The following is a 7,384-nucleotide window of genomic DNA, read 5'->3' on the forward strand; positions in this document are numbered from 1 at the left end:
GTGCCAGGTTGGGGCTGGGGTATGTTCCCTTTTTCCCTTCAGTGCCAGGTCACACTTTCCTTTGGGGCTTATCCTACCACCTGGCCTGGCCGGGGCCCCACTCCCCACAGCCCCTGCTCTTGTCCGTGCCCTGCTCTCTCCCTCACCACTGGGGCCTCGATCTGTGCCCCACCCCCCATGGCCCTTTCCCCTCCCGTAGCCCCTTTCCGGTGGGGGGTGCACAGTAGATCTTGAGTTGCTTTTTAATTCAAAAAGTGATCTACTTTAAAAGGTTGGAGACCACTGCTCTAGTACCGAAGCGCCTTCCATGTAAAATGAATAGTGGAAGTGAAGTCCTCAGTAGACTTCATGGAGTTTCTGGCATCTTTCCCTTTTTTTGGGTGAACTGCATGTTGTAGGTCAGGGATTTTGTTTTGTTTTGTTTCAGCAGAGTGTTTGAATTGTGGGTATTCCTTAACAGTAGGAAGGTTTTCTCAAACAGGAAGGCCTGGGACAGATTCTGGATTCATTTGATGTCTACAAGACTGTTCTATGGTTGGATATCTTTGGGAGAGAATGATCTGTCCCTAGTTCTCATCTTCTTTGAGATCTACATTTTTCCTGGGGAGAGCAGGAGCAATGTAAATAGATATATGAACTTTCACGTAACCGGGGTGTAAAATATTAGAAAATCAGGACCACAGACCTAAGCTGGAATCTGAATTTGACTGGGAGGCAGTACAGGGACTTGATCCTAAGCCAGATGTGCTTCTTATAGCAGCCTGAGGCAGGCAGTACTCGGGCTACTACATTTTCTACAGACTGGTCCTTATATATATCATTTCCATTCAATGAGTTCTATTTAGGGCTATCAAATTATTTAAAAAATTGATTGCAATTAGTTGCATGATTAAAAAAATTAGTCACAATTAGCTGTGATTTTAAACATACAGCTAAAAACTCAAAATTACATCCAGAAAAACATAAAGTGATGCAAAATTATGCAGGTACTTGGTATGGTTGGAAGGTGGGTGTGTGGGGCTGTGGGTGTATCTGTGGGGTTTGGAGCCTGAGGAGTGGGGGTTCCCACATGCCCTGGCCAGATGTGGGGTACTGTGGGTCAGGAATGAGGGGCAGCAGCTGGGTTCAGGGGGCTGTGGCCTGGGAGTGAGGGGCAGACAGACAGACACACACATAAACACACACACACAAAGAAACAGTCACACACACACACACGCAAAGAAACACACACACACACACACCACTCAGCAGGTAAGGCTTTGAAGAGGAAGGGGTGGGGGAGAGGGAATGGGCTTGGGGGAGGTGCAGATCGAGGCCCCCATAGTGAGGGAGGGAGGGAGTGGGGCAGAGGCAGGGTAGGGGCGGGGGTGAATGGGGTGCCAGGGCGGGACATGGGATGGAACTGTGGCTCATCCAGGGGTGCAGGGGGTGTGGGGGGCACTCCTGCTGCTGCATGCATGCCTGGGGGAGGCAGGAGGGGCACGTGACCTCTGGATTTGTGCATGGGGTGGAGGCGGGCTGCTGCTGTGGGCTGGGGCTGGGGCTCTATGCCCCACTGCCATTGCCCCTGGAGCTGTGCAACACCATGTGCCTCCTGCCACCAGGGGGACATGGCACAGCCAGCGTGTGGCTCCCTGGGCAATGGCTGTAGGGCGCAGGGTGAGGGAGTAAATGGACCAGGGGAATAGTACATGATAGGTGACAAATTCAACATTCAGTCCTATCTTGAAGATAAAACTGGTACTGATAGATGGTTGACTGTACTACATAGCTCTGTGCATGTCTTTTCACAGCATCACATGCTCCACCTCACAAAAATGTTGGTATATATATATTGAATTTAATTAGGCTGTAAGGTGCAAATCTACCCTGTCCTCTGCTTGACTTCAAATTAGCACAGCTAACTACATCTCTTTATACATAATTGGCCCAGAGACCTTTCCATGTGTGCCCCAGGCATGGCTGGTAAACTGAGACCGGTAGGGCGGGTGGAGTGTCACACCGGGAGTGACCCGGCGCAGCTGGGGACAGTGGGGCCCCACGGGGATTCCTTTCCACTTCTCGCCTCCCCTCTGCCCCGCTGCCCTGGCGATGCACCCCCTGCACCTGCCGCTGCTTTGAGGAATGCAGCTCCATGCCACGGCCCTCACTGCAGCCCTGCGCACAGGGCATGTTGCCGGGGTGTGGGGGGTGGCGGGGGGGCACTGATCCAGGCCAGCAGCTAATTTTAAATTAGTACTTCTTTTACAGAGCTACATCTTCTTTCTAAATGATTTCCGCATGTGCCAGCCAATTTATAATTTCTGAGTTGTGCTGATAACTTACAGCCATTCAGATTCTTTTTACTTCAACTGTCCTTAGACTGACGAATAGCAATAAAAGCCTTGCATTCTTTTGATAAGGTTAATTTTAACTACAGGGCCTTACTAGTTCAAAGCTTTGCTAAATTTACTAGGCCTTACTTTATACAAGGCCTTACTATATCTTAAACTTTAATTAGGCTCTTAGCAACAACATATAGCTTAATATCTAAACAAATGACAGAAAAGCACTTGGTCTAATCTTCATAGAGCCTTCAGCAAGCACCTTTATCACACAGACATAATTTTCAGCTGTTATACTCCACCCCTTGCTTGCTGAAGCACTATGACAGCTACAGTTGAGATGCCAAAGCTACATGCGCTACATCATTGAATGGGGAGGGATCTTTAAATTTAACTTGCATAGCATGAACAGATTTACAACAATGATTAAAACACCATTTAGCTGTTGCCACTAGGGCAATGCAGAATGCTATGTTGCTTAAGATGGTTAGCCACGTAGCTGAGGTGAAACTCGGTGACAAGCAAACAGTGCAAATCACATTGTACCATTTACATGGCTCGGGCACGTTGACAGCCAAACTGATGATCCGCCCACCCTCCCGAGCAAGGAGGGCTAACTGAGTTCTTTGCTGAGCTTTTGCCTCAAGGCTTTGCAGCTTATTTTTTTACTTCATTCCAGTTTTCCAACTGTGGCATGTCTACATCTGATACCCATGAAGTGGGTATCATAAGTTGAGAGGTATAGTCTCAGAGGAAATTTCTGGCCATTTTAGGGCAATAGTATGGTTACTTAATTGCAGCAGAGCAATGGCTCCACTCTTAGCTCCTAAGCAACATGAATTGCACAAAGTCCAGGTGGTACCATTTTCATACAGCAAATGATCTGGTCCTTCCCAGCAGACATGTTGCCCTATTGTTACATATGACACATTAGGTAACTCTTATATGCAGGTCATGCTAGGTGGGTTAAGAGGCCAGCCTCTCCATAGGGTCCCTAATTTAATTAAGGTGCTACTGATTTGAACCAAGGGGGATTGTGCCACATACTGAGGGCCATTGGGGGTAACTATTTCCCATATAGTTTCATAGTTGGTAGGGTCGGAAGGGACCTGAGCAGATCATTAAGTCCAACCCCCTGCCGTGGGCAGGAAAGAATGCTGGGGTCAAATGACCCCGGCAAGGTGTCTATCTAGCCTCCTTTTAAAGACCCCCAGGGTAGGAGCAAGCACCGCTTCCCTTGAAAGTTGGTTCCAGATCCTAGCTGCCCTACTGTGAAGTAATGCCTCCTGATATCTAGCCTGAATCTACTCTCCGTCAATTTATGGCTGTTATTCCTTGTTACTCCCAGTAGTGCTCAGGGGAACAGGGACTCTCCCATTGCCTGCTGGTCCCCCTTGGCAAGTTTATAGACAGCCACCAGATCCCCTCTTAGCCTTCTCTTGTGGAGGCTGAACAGGTTCAGGTCTTGTAGCCTTTCCTCGTAGAGCCTGCCCTGCTGCACCCTGATCATGTGAGTGGCCCTCCTCTGGACCCTCTCGATGTTGTCCACATCCCTCCTGAACCGTGGCGCCCAGAACTGGATGCAGTACTCCAACTGTGGCCTGACCAATGTCATATAGAGGGGGAGGATCACCTCCTTGGACCTGCTCGTGATGCATCTGTGGATGTTAGCCTTCCTGACTGTGTCCCCACATTGGCGGCCCATGTTCATCATGGAGTCTATAATGACTCCAAGATCCTTTTCTGCCTCTGTGCTGACTAGAAGGGAGTTCCCCAGCCTGTAGGTATGCTGCTGGTTCTTTCTCCCTGAGTGCAATACCCTGCACTTGTCACTATTGAATCCCATCTTATTCTCATCCATGCACCCCTGTAACCTGTCCAGATCCAATTGCAGCCTGTCCCTCCCTTCTGGCATGCCCACTTCTCCCCACATCTTAGTGTCGTCTGCAAATTTGAACAAGGTGCTTTTCACCCCCTCATCCAAGTTGCTGATGAAGATGTTGAACAGTGCGGGCCTGAGGACCAAACCCTGGGGAACCCCACTGCCCACATCCCTCCAGGTCGAGAATGACCCGTCCACCACCACTCTCTGGGTGCGGCCCTCCAGCCAATTGGCGACCCATCTGACTGTAGGCATCGACAACACAATCTAATTTTTTATGGAGGTGATGCAAATTCCAGTCCCAAAGGCATCCTCCTCCTAGCCCTGTGCTTAGCAAATAAGCAGTGGTCCAGTTTCCATCTTTTACCCTCTGCACCAGGAATGTACACTTTCCTTTATCACAGCCTTCCCAAGTGGTAATCCAGGTACTTTGATAGGGGTATCTTTCTTTAAATGTTGCAGGCATCCCATGATGCTCTAAGTCAGGGGGGCCATACCCTGTTCTTAACGTAGCCATTCTGTGGCTCGTTCCCCAGGTGTACAGCGGGAGGAGGAATCGGGTAATGATGGACTAACTGCTTTATTTTCTTCTTTAACATACAAGGTTTCAGTGCCCTCTTCCCTTGTTAGCTGATCAACTCGCCTATTCCACTTTGCCTCTAGGCCTTCTCCTGCCTTACTCCCATGTGCTGCACTCACATGTCAGATATATAGAGAAAGCTCATCTTGGGCTAATTTCCATAAGGTCTCCCATTCTTTGTGGCTCCAAATGTCTTGTCCTCGTCTTTTGAAGTTTTCTTTGTTCCATAGGGGTAGCCATTTAGTATGTCCTTCTACCACCATCCAGGAGTTGCTATAAATATAAATGGGCTTTACAGGACATGGACCTTCTACTAATTCCCACACAGCCACGCCGAGCACTGCTTTGAGCTCAGCATACTGTGCACTTTTTCCGAGGCCTTGTAATACTACTTGCTTGCCATCTCGAATCCTCAAGGCGGCTGCTCTCCAGGCACGACCTCGAGGAGACCCATGTGTAAACCAGACTTCAACATTGACTGAGGTCTCCATTTCAGGTGAGAAAGGAGGTGCTTCTTTGATGGGTGAAAGTTCACTGCAGCTTGTTTGATCAGGATAAACATTCATTGTACTTTCTGTGACTCTTTCAACTAATGCAGGGAGTCCCTTTGGGGTTACTTGTTGGACCTGGCTCAAGATGTAATAAATCCACTTTTGGACTGTGGTGTCTTGGGCTCTCCCCCCAGGTGGCAGCTGGTGGTCTGACAGAGCCATTCCGAGAACAGGTATTGGAGTAGTGATAACTGTGAGTAATTCCCCTCTCAGTGCTTCTGTGGCTTCCAGCACCACTTGTCACAGGGAGAGAAAAACCAGGGAGATTCCTGAGGCCACCAGGGGAACCCCAGGGCCAGAAGCCAAGGGTGGAACAGAAAAAAAGGAAGTAAGAAAAGGAAATTTACTCACCGCAGGACAGGAGGAGGAGCAAGGACGGCAGGGAAAGCCCGCGCGGGGTGCTGATCACGCCTTATGGCACCTGCGGCCGGCAGATGACGTCACTTGCAACCGCTGGCTGGCGGAAATAAAAGGGCCGGCGGTGAGAGGGAGCGGGTGCGTGTGTGCTGGGAGAAAGCCTGGCTGGTGGTGTCAGCTGGGGGCACGAGACGCCGGGAGCGACTGCGTGTGTTGACTGCGGTGGAGCAGCGGAGCCCGGCAGCGAGCCAGCGCCTGAAGCAATGATTATAGCTGCAGGCAAGCCAGGAGGTGAGGCAGTAGGAAATCCCAGGGCGTGGGGAGGTCAACGGACCTGGGAAGACCTGGAGGGAGGACTGCTGCTTTGGCAAGACCCTGAGAGAGGGTTGCAGCTCGGGGGAGACCCAGAGAGAGGGCTGCGGGTCGGAGAAGACCCAGAGAGAGGGCAGCAGCAAGGCGGGGACCCAGAGAGAGGGCAGCCACAAGGCAGGGACCCAGAGAGAGGGCAACTCTGTAGTGAAGACCCAGAGAGAGGGCGACGGTTCTGCAGAGACCCAGAGAGGGGGCCGCTGCTCTCAAGAGATCCAGAGAGAGGGTCACGCCAGTGGGATGCTGAAGAAGGAGTAGTGTTGAACCAGGATAGGTGGAGTGGGGGCACAGAGCTGGACCACGTGGAGGCGGCTCAGTTAACAAGTGGAGGTGTAGAGGGGCTAGCTGTATGCCATGAGGAAGCCCAATAGGGGCAAAGTTATGCCTCTCTTAGTATTTATTAAGTTTCTCATCTGAGTTGTGAAAGGTGTTTCGTTTGTTTCCCTGTATTAGAAGGGGCTGATGTGGTGTGGAGATAGACCGAGGGAGTGAGAGGCGGGCTCGTTGTTAAGAATTTAAGGACGCGTACGGTCCATCAAGGAAGCGACCAGGACCTGCTGGGCTGGGTAAAGGGCAAGGTGTAGGGGAGGAGGAGCCTCGCAGAAGACGTCAAAGAACAACGAAGCAGGCGACCGATGAGGGTGACCACGTCGCACGAAGCCCCACCCACTGGAAGCTTCAAAGTCGTGGCAGGCGAGAAGGGGCAGCCTGCGACGTGTGTGAAGATCTCCCGTAAGGCCACGTGCAACGGCAAGGCAAGTACCGGCAAGCACTCGGAGCAAGGAAGCCCGAGGTAAGATGTATGAGGCCTGGCGGGTACACCGCTGTTGCTACACACAACATCTGTTCTAAGAGTGTATACCTTGCTTCTGCTCCTCTCCAGCCTCGGCTCCAGAATCCAAGGGGTTTTCCTTCTGCTTCCGAGGACTCCTTCTGCCACAGACTCCAGTGTGGTCCTCCTTCCGAGACATCTATATGGACCCAAAGCTCTCCTAGACATCGTGCTGCTAGGGAGGCATGGACAGTTACTGCTTCTTTAAGGGCTCGTAAGGCACAATCATGCTCAGGACCCCATTCCCATTTAGTCCTCTTCTTACATAGGTTATACAAGGAACGAGTTAATACACTAAACTCAGGAACATGCATACGCCAAAAATTGAGTGCTCCCAATTGGGCCTGCAGTTCTTTTACATTTGTGGGAGTCTGGGTCTCTACTATACTTTGCAGCCCTTCAGTTGGTATTGTGGGCCCCCATTCTATCTTTCTATTCCTAGAAATTCACACTGGGGCCCTACTTCTTGGATTTTTCATTCAGACAGCA

Source organism: Alligator sinensis, unplaced genomic scaffold (assembly GCF_000455745.1).
Source record: "Alligator sinensis unplaced genomic scaffold, ASM45574v1 scaffold528_1, whole genome shotgun sequence".
Taxonomy (NCBI): Eukaryota; Metazoa; Chordata; order Crocodylia; family Alligatoridae; genus Alligator; species Alligator sinensis.